The sequence below is a fragment of the Capsicum annuum genome, chromosome 1 (genome assembly GCF_002878395.1).
Source record: "Capsicum annuum cultivar UCD-10X-F1 chromosome 1, UCD10Xv1.1, whole genome shotgun sequence".
In the NCBI taxonomy this organism is placed as follows: domain Eukaryota; kingdom Viridiplantae; phylum Streptophyta; class Magnoliopsida; order Solanales; family Solanaceae; genus Capsicum; species Capsicum annuum.
The window spans coordinates 90,953,117-90,965,861 of NC_061111.1; the positions used below are offsets into that span (position 1 = coordinate 90,953,117).

The following is a 12,745-nucleotide window of genomic DNA, read 5'->3' on the forward strand; positions in this document are numbered from 1 at the left end:
TACACCTTTGGTTATATTTGTAAGTATTACCTTAAACTCAATAATTTTAGGAACAAATAGTAAAAAATAATAATGAATGTTACACGCAAAAGTAAGTTACTTATTATGTGGATTTAGTGAAGAGGAGAGAAAACTCGTCTGGATATCATGATTGAAAAAAACATTTAAATAGGATAAACTTCAAATATAATTTTTATTTAAATATAAAATTATTGTTCCATTTGATTCAAGTATATTATTTTAATTTAATAATAAAAAAAATATCACATAAATTCTCGTATTCCATAAAATACTAATCAAATAAAATGTCAATTTTTTAAGGAATTGATTACTAAAGAAAAATATTATCATTTAAATTGAGATATTGGATGTATTAAAATAAACATTCTGATATAGTGTATTTAATTTTTTTCACTACACATTAAAATTGACTTATAGTTGAGATATGTGAGATCCATATGAAAGATTAGATCATCAATGACATTGAAAAGATTCTAATGAAATGACCATTATATCTAATTTTTTCATTTAAAATAGAGTTAGTGGGATCCACATAAAAGATTATATGAGAATATTAAGAAAATTATGAAAAAAAATGTTACACCCTTGTTTATATTTGTAAGTATCACCTTAAACTCAATAATATTAAGCAATAATAATAAAAAATAATAATGAATGTTACACACAAAAGTAAGTTACTTATTATGTGGATTTAGTGAAGATGAGAGAAAACTCGTCTGGATTTCATGATTGAAAAAAATATTTAAATAGGATAACTTCAAATATAATTTCTCTTTAAATATAAAATTATTGTTTCCATTTGATTCAAGTATATTATTTTAATTTACATTTAATAAGAAAATTATCACATAAATTCTCGTATCATAATAACATATGAACAAAACTCACTACTTAAATTACTTTTTAAGGTTTAACAAATTATACTATTTTAAAATTATTTTAGATGTCATGAAAAAGTTCAACTTGAAATAATTTTTAAATGATGTGAATTGTGGATAGATGAATGTCTTATAGATATTTGTTACTCTGTCCATTTCAAAAATAAAGACCTATTTTTTTATTTTAATTTATTTAAAAATAAAGAAATTTTTCTTTTTTAAAAATAATTTAATATTAATTTTTCACGTGTCATATTTAGGACCACAAGATAAAGAACATTTTGGTACATTTGACATAACTTTAATTTATGATCACAAGATACAAAATTTTTATTTATTTTATTATATTCACTGTCAAGTTAAATAGGTCATTCTTTTTTAAACGAATAGAGTAATACATTTTTTATTTCTTTATTACTCTATTAAATAATCTACTGTAATCAAATAGGCAAAGAAAAAATTTAATTCTATTGGCATGTGGATTTCATTTAAATAAAATAAAATTAAAATTTCACCACTTGTAATAGGGAATAGAAATGAGTATTGTGTATTAAGACAGACAAAAACACAATAACATTTATAGAAACTTGTGAAGAAAACTGTGAGATCCACATGAGATATTATACAACTTTGAATAGAATTGACATTTACAAAAATAGTTTTTTTTTTGTCATTAAAAGTTAATGTACAAACTTTGAGGCTTATAATAGAATAAGCAAACATTGCAATTTTCTTTTTTAAAATAACAGGAATGTTCTTGATTGTTCCACCTACTCACTCTTCTATATAATAAAATAATAATATCGACATGCAATCGCAATCGGTTTGTTCTCTAGTTTAACGTACAACTCAATATTTATAAAAGTATTTCCCTAATAGAGTCCTAAGTATTTTTCCAATTGAACAGCAGAAAGAAAAATATTAATTAATTCTCCTAACATATATTTTATGAGTTTCATATATTTTAGCAAGTCTAATAAAAGAAAAATATTAATTAATTTTTCTATCATATATTTTAGGAAGTCTAGTTAGTATAATAAAAAAATAATTATATAATAAATTAAAAAAATAGTAAAAAGACAGTTTTGTCTAAAGAAAAATCTTTTAATGAAGGACAAAAAGTTCAAATTACTTTTCTAGAGGTCTTCACACTTTTAATACATTATACATATAGATATACACGTTCTCACAGCTGTTAGGTATAAAATTATAGGAGCTACTTTTGTCATCCTAGAAAATTATTCTCTGAATTTTCTCGGGATTTTTCTACAAATTATTAATTCATTATAGGTTTCATGTTTTGTTGGTAATCAACCGCAAAATCGTAATTGTCATTGCAAAAATATTTTCTTTGATTTTCTATATTTCTGTTTATAGTTGTTCGATTTAATGTGTAGGTTTTTAAGCATGATAATAATTAAATTTTTATTGTGTTTATTATTTATTTAGGTTTGAGTGTATTATTATTATTATTGTTTTGATAATTATGGTGTTTGGCTTGCTTGTGTTCACCTCGAGTAATTCTATGAGATATCTGCCACCTTCCAACAAGTATTATGTAACTCTATCCACCAAGGTTTAAGTGTATTATTATCTGTAAGTTGTCATCATGTTCTCATTTTTTATGTAGGTTAAATTTATATAAGAAATATTATAACTTTAAAGTTCTTGTAATTAAATGTAGGAGTTTATTATAATTTATGTAGAAAGAAAGTCATTGGGCTGTTTTGTCCACTGTACAAATTTCAAATTTGATGGTAAATGGATTTTGAAATAAATATTGATATGGTAATACTGAATTAGTGGCAAAACTCATGGGTGTATGACTTGGGCAGAGGGAGAAAAATTCTGAAATAAAATTGATATTGTAGTGCTAATTTAGTGGCAAAATTATTAATGTTAGCTTTGTGGTAGATGATTTTTAGTTTTCTTGAATCACAACTTTCAAGCTATCATTTTCTGTTTTACTATAATTTTTATTTATTATCAATTTGTTACAAGTAGTTACGTTATATTGTTATGCTTATACATAATATAGTTCGTTGTGTTTTCGTGTATAAATAATACATAGTTTACCTTTTGATATTAATGGAGAAATTTTGTTCACTACCATCAACTTTGCTCCTTAAGTGTTAGTGTGATGATGAGTTATCATGCTCCTTTTAACATATTCTACCTTAAAAAATTTTTGTTATACCTTTTTAAAGTTCTATACTTAATAATATACTGAATCTATTGATATTAATATAACCCAATTAGAATGCTTACACACAATAGTTTATTTTCACATACATTTATTATCAATTAACGTGATACACGTGTGTAAAATACGTACACTTGACTAGTATATTAAAAGTGTGAAGCGTTTTTGAAATAATGTTTGAACTTTTTGCCCTTTATTAAAAGTTTTTGCTGTAGACAAAATCGTGTTTTCACTATTTTTTTTTAATATTTAAGAGTTAAAAATTAATTAAATATATTTATGGTAAAATCTTTTCTTATTAGAAGTCATAAGAATTAATGACAGCTAATACTTTTTCATTAAGAATTCGAGATCAACTAAAGTTGATTTTAAGAAGATTTGAATAATTTAAAGATAAATATAAAAATATTATAATAGAAAAAAATGAAGATATATCAAATTTTTAAAAGTTTTAAGTACGTAATAAGAATGTAATCAATAATAAAAATTTTCGTGATAAATAAAATAATTTAATTTTAAATAATCAAACGTTATATGTGCAAGACATATGCGATTAAACTAGTTAGTTATAAATACATAAATATGTTCATATAGACTTTGTAATTTATGTGTTTTTATAATGACCACAAGTAAATGTAATAATAATAATAATAATATTAATAATAATAATAATAACTGTTTTCCAAAACAAATATTTATAGATATTTAATAATACAAATTTCCTTATATTATTATTATTAGGCAAAATAGCTCGGTGGATCCTTGTACCTGTCTGAATTTGTAAAGTGAACATCTCTATTAGACTTTTGTCATCTGAATCCCTAAACTCACTAAAACATAATATTTCAAACCCCTTTGACCGTTGACCAAGCTTATGTGGCACAAAATTGGATGAGCTGGATATAGTATGTGACTGCATGCGCATGGAGCGAGTGAGGGTCATTTTTTTTTAGTACTTTTACATTAAAACAACTAAAAAAATTAAAAGAAAGAAAAAGCCACCCCCTCCCCCCAAACCACCATTGCAGCCCCCAAGGGTCAGAATTAGAGCCCTCCTACCCCAAAACCTCCCACAATTATCCTTCCCCTACAAACCACCATTGCAGCAAGGCTGCTATTGCCATCGCAATTAGAGTCGTCCTCCTCCGTTGTAATTGCCACTAACTAAAAATTCAACAAAATACCCTCACAAAGACACTCACAATACATATACATACACATCACTTGCATACACTAGAGAGAGGAGCTCCTCTCCATCATCATACACACAACCATTTACACACACCCACACACCAATACAGAAAAGATACACTACACACATACATAGAAAATGAAAAAAAGAAAGAGAAAGATGGGAGAAAGAGTGAAAAACGTAGACAACTAAAACAAAGAGGGGGAAGAAGGCTGGTTCTTGAAGGAGATTTACAGCGAGTTCTCGTCAGAAGTCTTTCTCTCTCGCGATTCCTCTTTGTTTTTTGTGTTTTAGTTTTAAAAATAAAAAAAAAAAGTTAAAAGGTGAATTTTAAATAATTCTTTTTAAAAGGTGAATTAAAAATGAAAAAAATTAAAGAGAATTTTTTTTAATTTACTTTCTAAATTTAAATTTATTTTTTAATGTGGTATTTTAAAATGATGTGAAATTTAATGCAATATTTAAAAATGTCGTAGAAGCTGACGTGGAAGCAATTGTGTTAAACACACCGGAATGAGGTTTGAAATATTATGTTTTAATGAGTTCAGGGGTTCAAATGACAAAAGTCTATGTAGAGACGTTCACTTTACAAACTCAGACAAGTACAAGGGTCCACCAAGCTGAAGCAGGCAACAGGTCAACATGCATGCTTTAGCATATGAGCGGTGCTAATTGGGTAAGTTCACATGAAATTGCTATGGGGTTATATTGATCCATTAACATGGTACCACCAATACTTCTTTTTGTTCTTAAAATCCACACCACTCTGCTTCAACAACTTAATTGAGTAGGATTCAAATAACAAAAAATCAACTGCCAAATGCAGTATTTATCAGTTCCACATTGGGGAAAATCCCACCTCATTGGAGAATGTTAGCCCAAAACTTCAACAAATTCATGTTATCCTTCAAAGTTTGATAGTGACAATTGCCCAAAACTTCAACAAATTCATGTTATCCTTCAAAGTTTGATAATGATAATTGTTATTGTTCTTAAAATTTTTGGTTGATTGAAGAACAACTTCATAGATTTTTTTTCTTTTTCATCTTATTTGCATAAACAAAGGTTAAGAACCTGATGCTTAAAACGACGAAGTAAAACTCTTTATTGTATTGCAATGGTTAAAAAGGAAAAAGATGAGGCGACTTTGGGTTATTTTAAGGTTCTTCTACTTTTATGTTTGAGAATGAAAGAGGAGAAAGATGACAAGGATAAATGAGGATTCCAAAATATTGGGCCAAATCTAGAGCTTATTGGATAAACAATGTGGAGTTAAATGACCTATTGAGAAGTTGTTACAAAAGGAGAATTTCACATAGCAGTACATATCCCATATAATTAAGGTCAAAATTCACAAATAGCATACTTAAGATCATAATTATTAGTTTCATAGCAACACTTTCATAATTACTTAATATAGTAACTTGTATTTTATATTTTTAGAAACTGTTGCTATACTAATTTTAAAGCAACTGAAAGTGTTTGAGCTAAATATGGTATAATTACCCATTAATTAAATGTATAGATTTCTTTTCCATTAAAAACTCTTAAATCACGTGATTTTCGTTATATGCTAACAACACTAAGCAAAATTCAAATTTCAATTTTTTCCATTAACCTGTTCATCCAAAGAAAAAAATAGCAAAATCAAAATCAGCTAAACCTTTTTTTGTGCAATTTGTTCGAATTCAACCACCACTTTAAAATTCAACCATTACTGTTGTTGACTCAAGTTCGACTGAAATTTCTTCGAATTCAACATCAGTTTCAAAATAAAGCATTAATATTGTTGAATCAAATTCAATTGTAGATTCTTCAGTTCAATTTGTTCAAATTCAACAATCGATTGCAAATTCAACCATTACTGTTGTTGAAGGTACTTAATCAGTATTGTTTTTTGGTTAGAATTTTTTTCCAACTATTACTGATGCTCCGTTCAATTTTTTATTATCGGTGTTAATTTATTTTTAAAAATTTTGTTAACGAATTTGGAGTTAAAAGCAATGCAGCAGTAAATTCAACAGATAGAACAAAAGAATTATCGAAATTAATTTTTTATAATGCTCAAATTCAATTTTTTGGAGGTCTGATTCTCAAAATTTAAGACTATTTCTGTAATTTTGATTATGTATATTTTAGTTGTGTTCGATTATGGAGGTCAACAACTTTGTCTATAATTAATGTAGAACAAATAATTTGTTATTATATTTCTGCTGAGAATTTTGATTGTGTTTGTATTTTAAGTTTAACAAATTTGTTGCAATTGTATTTTCTGCTGAAAATTTAGATTGTGTTTGTATTTTAAGTTTAACAAATTTATTGCAATTGTGTTTTAACTTTAGCATTGATTACTGCATATCGGTATGAAATGTATATGTTGTTGTATGTCTAAATATCTATGGACATATGTGCTTTAAAAAGAACTGTTAAGTTAGTCAATGTTCTCTTTATGCAGAAAAATACATATGCAGTAATCAATGTTCACTGTTAAATACATATGCAGTAATTCATATGTATATTTGTGGAATTTGTTGGTATTAAATCTGTTATGGTATTTATAAGTACACATATGTAGTAAGCATAAAAAATACATATGTTGTTAGCAATATGTGTACATAAATTTTGCAGTTGTGTTTCCAAAAAAGCAAATATATATTTCGCATTATTTTGTATCATATGCATTTACAAATTTGTGTTTGACCTTTTTAAATTTAATTTTTAAAAAATATTATTAGGTTATACCAGCCACAGAGTATGTGTACACGATGCATGACAAAAAAATGCATTTCATTGTTTGCCTCAAGGAAAAAACATGCTCACATAATACATTTCAACTAGATGAGATACCATGTGCATATGCTTGTGCGGTCTTGGATAGTAGGAATCTCCTCAAGGGGTCATATTGTTGTGATCTGAACTTGAAAATGTATAATGTTCCAATCTATTCTTTACCACACAAGGATAACTGGATAATTCCAGATAGCATACTTGGTGAAATAGTACTGCCTCCGAAGTACAAACGACCTCCTGGAAGACCTGAAGAGAAGGATCGTGGAAAATCGGGAAGGGATATGTTTGGAAAGAAGAACATCAACTCATGCAGTGGTTATGGGTCTAAGGGTCACAATAGACGTTTATGTAGGAAATATCATAAATGATACATTTGTTCTTATGTATTCTTTCTTTATAATTTCTTTTACTCTTTTAATAATAATGAAAACTTTTGTTAAATTTATTTTGTGACATTTATCGACCGTTTGCTATAATGCTTTATAAATGACTATTAGGTATACATAACTGTATTACTAAATTTGAAAGACAAAAACATATGCTTTTGATGTGAAAAATACATATATTTTAGTGCATATGTATTTAAAATATGATGAACTATATATATTTGTTATATGAAATGCATATGCATTCCACATAATTATTTACAAAAGATGTGTATTCGAAAATACATTTGTCGAGAATAAATTTGTCTATATGTATTTGTTAAACTATATACTACAACAACACGTAGTAATCTATATAATGTATGAACAAGTAGTAAAATACATATATGAAGCAGATTATATATTTGATATTATATAATAATACAGTAAAATAGATATATAAAGCAGCATATGTATTTGAAATCAAATGAATAAAGAGTAAAATACATATGTTGTTAACTGCATATGTATTTTGAAGTTAAATCTGAAAACTGCATATGTATATATTGCAACTCTGCACAGTGCATATGTATTTTTAAATTTAATTTGAACAGTGTACCAAATCATACTGAACACTAGAATAAAACACATACTACAAACTTATAGAAAACATATTCAACATAAAAGACAAAAATGAATAAATTACATTCACTTTACAATTAGTAACTTTGATTCACTTCAAAACATAAAATAACTTTTTAAAATTAATTTCAACATTCAGTTTAATCTTGTTACTACACAATGTAATAAAATCATCAACATTCAGACTTCAAATATTTTTGTGACACTTATTATCTTACTTTCCCTAACAGGCCTCAATGGTGCTTCGTCGTCACATTGAGAGTTCATAAATTTCTTTTGGTGATGGATCCTGAAAATCATCATCTGAATTAACTTAACGTTCATCATCAACTCCATCCTGCTCTGGTATTTCAAACTTTGACATTTCCCTTTGAGTTGGCTCAATGTTCTTAAATACAACCTAGGAAGATAGAAAAAATATGTTAAAAGTATCTGTTAAATAATTGTAACGCAAATGTATATATGTAAACTATAAAATACATATCTCATAAAAAATGAAGTCATACCTATTACCAACACAAATACAAATACGTCCATAACCACAAATGTATTTGTATATTTCAATATTTCAATATACTAAAAATACATGTCAATTATAATAAAAATACATATAGTCAAATACCTCTTCATGAGTAGTTCATATATAAATGTATTTTTTCATACATGCAGATGCAAGTTAGTAAATTCATTTAACATACAAATACACCTAAATATAACAGCTTTACAAAAAATACAAATAAATACATGTTAACCTAAAATGTATATTTAACCTATCATCTTCACAAATCAACTTTAAAATTCCTAAATACATATCAGCTGATCAGTAAATACATATTAGCTTTACAAAAAAATACATATTACCCCAATTGATGAAGCTTTGCTGAAATTCCTAAATATATAACAGTAAATAAAAATACATATACAACAGAAAATACCTCTTCCTCCATGTCTTCTTCAGATTCATTAGCAGAAGAGTTCTCAACATCGTCGTCAACATTGCTTGACTCTGCAATTTCTTTTGCTTTTCTTTTCTTATTCATATTTTTTTATCTTTTGGAGAAGAAATTTTTTCCAATCATTTTTTTCAACATATTAGCCATCTGCGGAAAAATCCAACCAACAACAACAACAAATCAACCCAAATTCATCTACAATATCCATTCAACTCCGATTATCCTTCGTTAATCGCAACAAAATAAAATCCAATTCCAATTCTCATTCAAAATTTAATTTTTTTCAACTATATCAACTCATAAAACATCAAATTTTATTAAAAAACAAATAAAATAAAATTCAGCAAATCCGATCACCTTGATTCTCCGTTAACAACTACAAAAGTCAAAACCTTAAAGATGAAGTGAAGAAATTATTTACAGTACAAAATTTAAAAAAATATATTGAGAAACTGATAACATGCAATAACTGAATTAATTAGTTACCTAAAATTGTGGAACAATATCCTTATCAGATCGTGCAAAAGACGTTAAGAAGGAAAAAATTTTGAAAGAGAAAATCTGAGAAAAAAAGTGAAAAATGGTAAAGTAAAAAGCAATTTAAGGAAAGAGAAAGATTTTAAGCATGAATAATGGAACCTTACTTCTGAGAGGCTGTAATTGTGGTCCCCCATTTAAAATAATGTTAGGTTTGCTACACAAGGTAATTTCATTAAAGTGTTGCTATTTTTTGTAATTTAAAACTTAGGTATGCTACTCTATATAGTTTTATAACTAATTATGGGTAAAAAATCTAAATGATCATCCTTAGATGGTTAAATGCAACTTATGACAATTTTTTTTTAGTTTGCAAATTGTAACAAATTTTGGTATTAAAAAGAAAATAATTTTTTTAGTTACTTAAAAAACTAAAATACAAATTACATATAAGAAAAAAAAAAGATTTCATATCCATTAGAAAAGATGACAATTATTATTAGGATATCAATCATATATTTTTTTCTCTCTAAATGGTTCTTTCCTTCTTCATTAGAAATCATATGATTTTTTTCCCTCAAATCTTCATTATCAAACATTGAATTTTTCTTCTTCTTCACGATTTTTTCTTAAATTAATTTGTCATAATTTTCTTCATCTTCTTCTAAAAAAAATACTTATATAAGTATTTTATTTGATTCAAATTTAAATGGATGATGATAGTTTACATTCTCTTCTTGTGATGCATGGAGGAAGATGAGATGTAAACTGATATTTAGCAATTTCTTTATATGAATCAGAACACAAGGCAAATTGTAACTTCATCCTCAGAATTCAACAATTTCACTAAATAAACTATGGTTTTGTAATATTATTACTTCACACCACATTCTGTATTCTTTTCATACAATATTTTAAAAATATAGTTAAATAATTAATTGGGATACCAATTTGTGTATCCTTTTCACATCGCATTTTTAGGTGCTAATTAAATAATCATACATGATACTAATTTCTATACCTTTTTGATGTTTGTAGAAGGTAATTAAATCATCATTCGACACATCAATTTTTATATCCTTTTCATATCACACTTGTAGGAGGTAAGCACATAACCATTTGGCACACCCGTTTCTATACTCATTTTATATCATGTGTTCTAGGTGCTAATTAAATAACCATACGAAACACCAACTTTTATACCCTTTCACATGATGATTCTAAAAGATAACTAAATAACCATCTGGGACACTAGTTTCTATACTCTATTCATACTATATTTTTATACCTTTTTCACATCATATTTTTAAAATATGTACTTCCTCCGTCCTATTTTATGTGTCATCATTTTTTTTTGATTAGTCTAAACCTGATTGTAAAGCAGATTCCAAATTTTTTTCTGGTCCAAGCATCCCTTATCTTCATCTTAACCAGATCTGAGCATCACAAGCCGAAAACACTAAGGCAAGCATAGAAAAGTCTTAAATGGAAAAAAAGGTCAATAAGAAGAGGGAAGTAGAGGCTTAAATCAGTAGAATAGAGCCAACAGAGATGATCAATATGCCTTTCAGAGTCTCAGACATCGGAGAAATCAGAAACAAAAGATGAAGCATCAATAGTCAAGTCATACGAAGCTGAAACAACAAAGGAAGGGAAGTAATACTCACTATTGGAAGCTGAATCTGGAGGTGAAGCTTTGACAAGAAGGCGATACAAGATTGATTCTCCAGCGTAACAATCGAAAGAAACCAATTTTGAAGAAACGAAGGAAAATGGTGATAGGCGGCGTGAAAGAGATAGAGATTAGGAAAGTTATCTATTTTGGATACCTACTAAATATTTGGTTTGTTATTGGATCCGGGTTGGGCCGAATCAGATAAATAGGCTTACAATGTCTAATTGTATAATGAGTTGGTCTATTATTTTTTATTAATTATTAATAAAATATCAAATTAAATAAAAAAAAACAGATTTGATACCAATCAGGAAAAAAAATCCTTATTGGTCCCACATATTTTTTTAAAAAAACGATAGTAGCATATTTTTTGATAAAGGACAATTTGGTAAACATTACTAAGTCTTTTCTTATTTCTTAAACTCTGTATCCGATCAAATGGCGACACATAAAATGGAATGGAGGGAGTATTCCATATCAATTTCTATATCATTTTCATATAATGTTTTTAACAAGATGTATAATAATTAATGACTGGAATTTATATGGAAACTAGTGCTCACCAAAATTTATATTTTATTATTTGTTTTAGTGTATGAATAGGTATATAAACTATTATGTATGAATTGTAATATTTGATTTAGATGATATCAATTTGTATATCTTTTCCATACAGCACATGCTGATCTAAACGAAACGAGTGTATATCTTAATGTCAAAAAAAAAAAAATACAATAATCATTTCTATTCCACACAGATTTATAATGAAAAAAAGAAGAAGATAAACATGTAAAATAATAAATATTTCACTTTGCTTGAAATTAGTTTAAATTATATTATGTAAAAAAAGGTTATCATGAAATGAACACCGCTAATCAAAAGAAAATAATTTTTAACTTAATATCAATGATGTCTTGTGAAATAAAAGAACTAACTATGAAAAAATAAGGTTGAAGAGAGAAAAAACATATATAATTTTGACCATATTTTACTTTTACCATAATTAGGAACACACTGTTTTAAAAGGAGTTAATTTTATTTGTAAAAATATATTTTCAATTTTTTAAAATAAATTAATTTTTAAAAAGTTGCTACAACTTGCAATTAAATCCTTAAGAAAATAATTATCTAAAAGTATTGCTACAACTAGCAATTTTTAATCTAATAAATATATAGGAGATAATTTTCATATTAATTGTATAAATAACCTAACCATTGCATCATTTCACAAATAGCATTTTTTACTTCACTCTTGTAATTTACATAAAAATATGTTTTATAATTAATTTTCTTTCTCTCTCATAATTTTCATTAATTAAAGAATTTATTTCCACCAATGCACTTTATTACATTTACTCCGCTTGCTCTTTCTTTCTTTCATAACATTCTATACTTCTTCAACGCCTATTATTTTTAGGGTTAAGATCATTTACACCCCCGAACTTTGTATAAATATCAAACACCCCCTCAACTTTGAACAATAATCATTCTCCTTTCTTTTTTTATTTGATTTTTTAAAATACCTATTTTATCCTTATATTTATATCAA

General features: G+C 26.5%; 1 long non-coding RNA gene across 1 annotated transcript; it reads right to left on the minus strand.

Annotated features, from left to right (window-relative positions):
• Nucleotides 1–8,123: 8,123 nt before the first annotated feature.
• On the minus strand, nt 8,124–11,433 carry LOC107878123. The gene is made up of 3 exons (XR_001676739.2): nt 11,189–11,433; nt 9,027–9,191; nt 8,124–8,491 (listed from the first exon to the last, which is right to left on the minus strand). It is a non-coding gene; the product is annotated as an uncharacterized LOC107878123 (long non-coding RNA).
• Between the last annotated feature and the right edge of the window lie 1,312 nt (nt 11,434–12,745).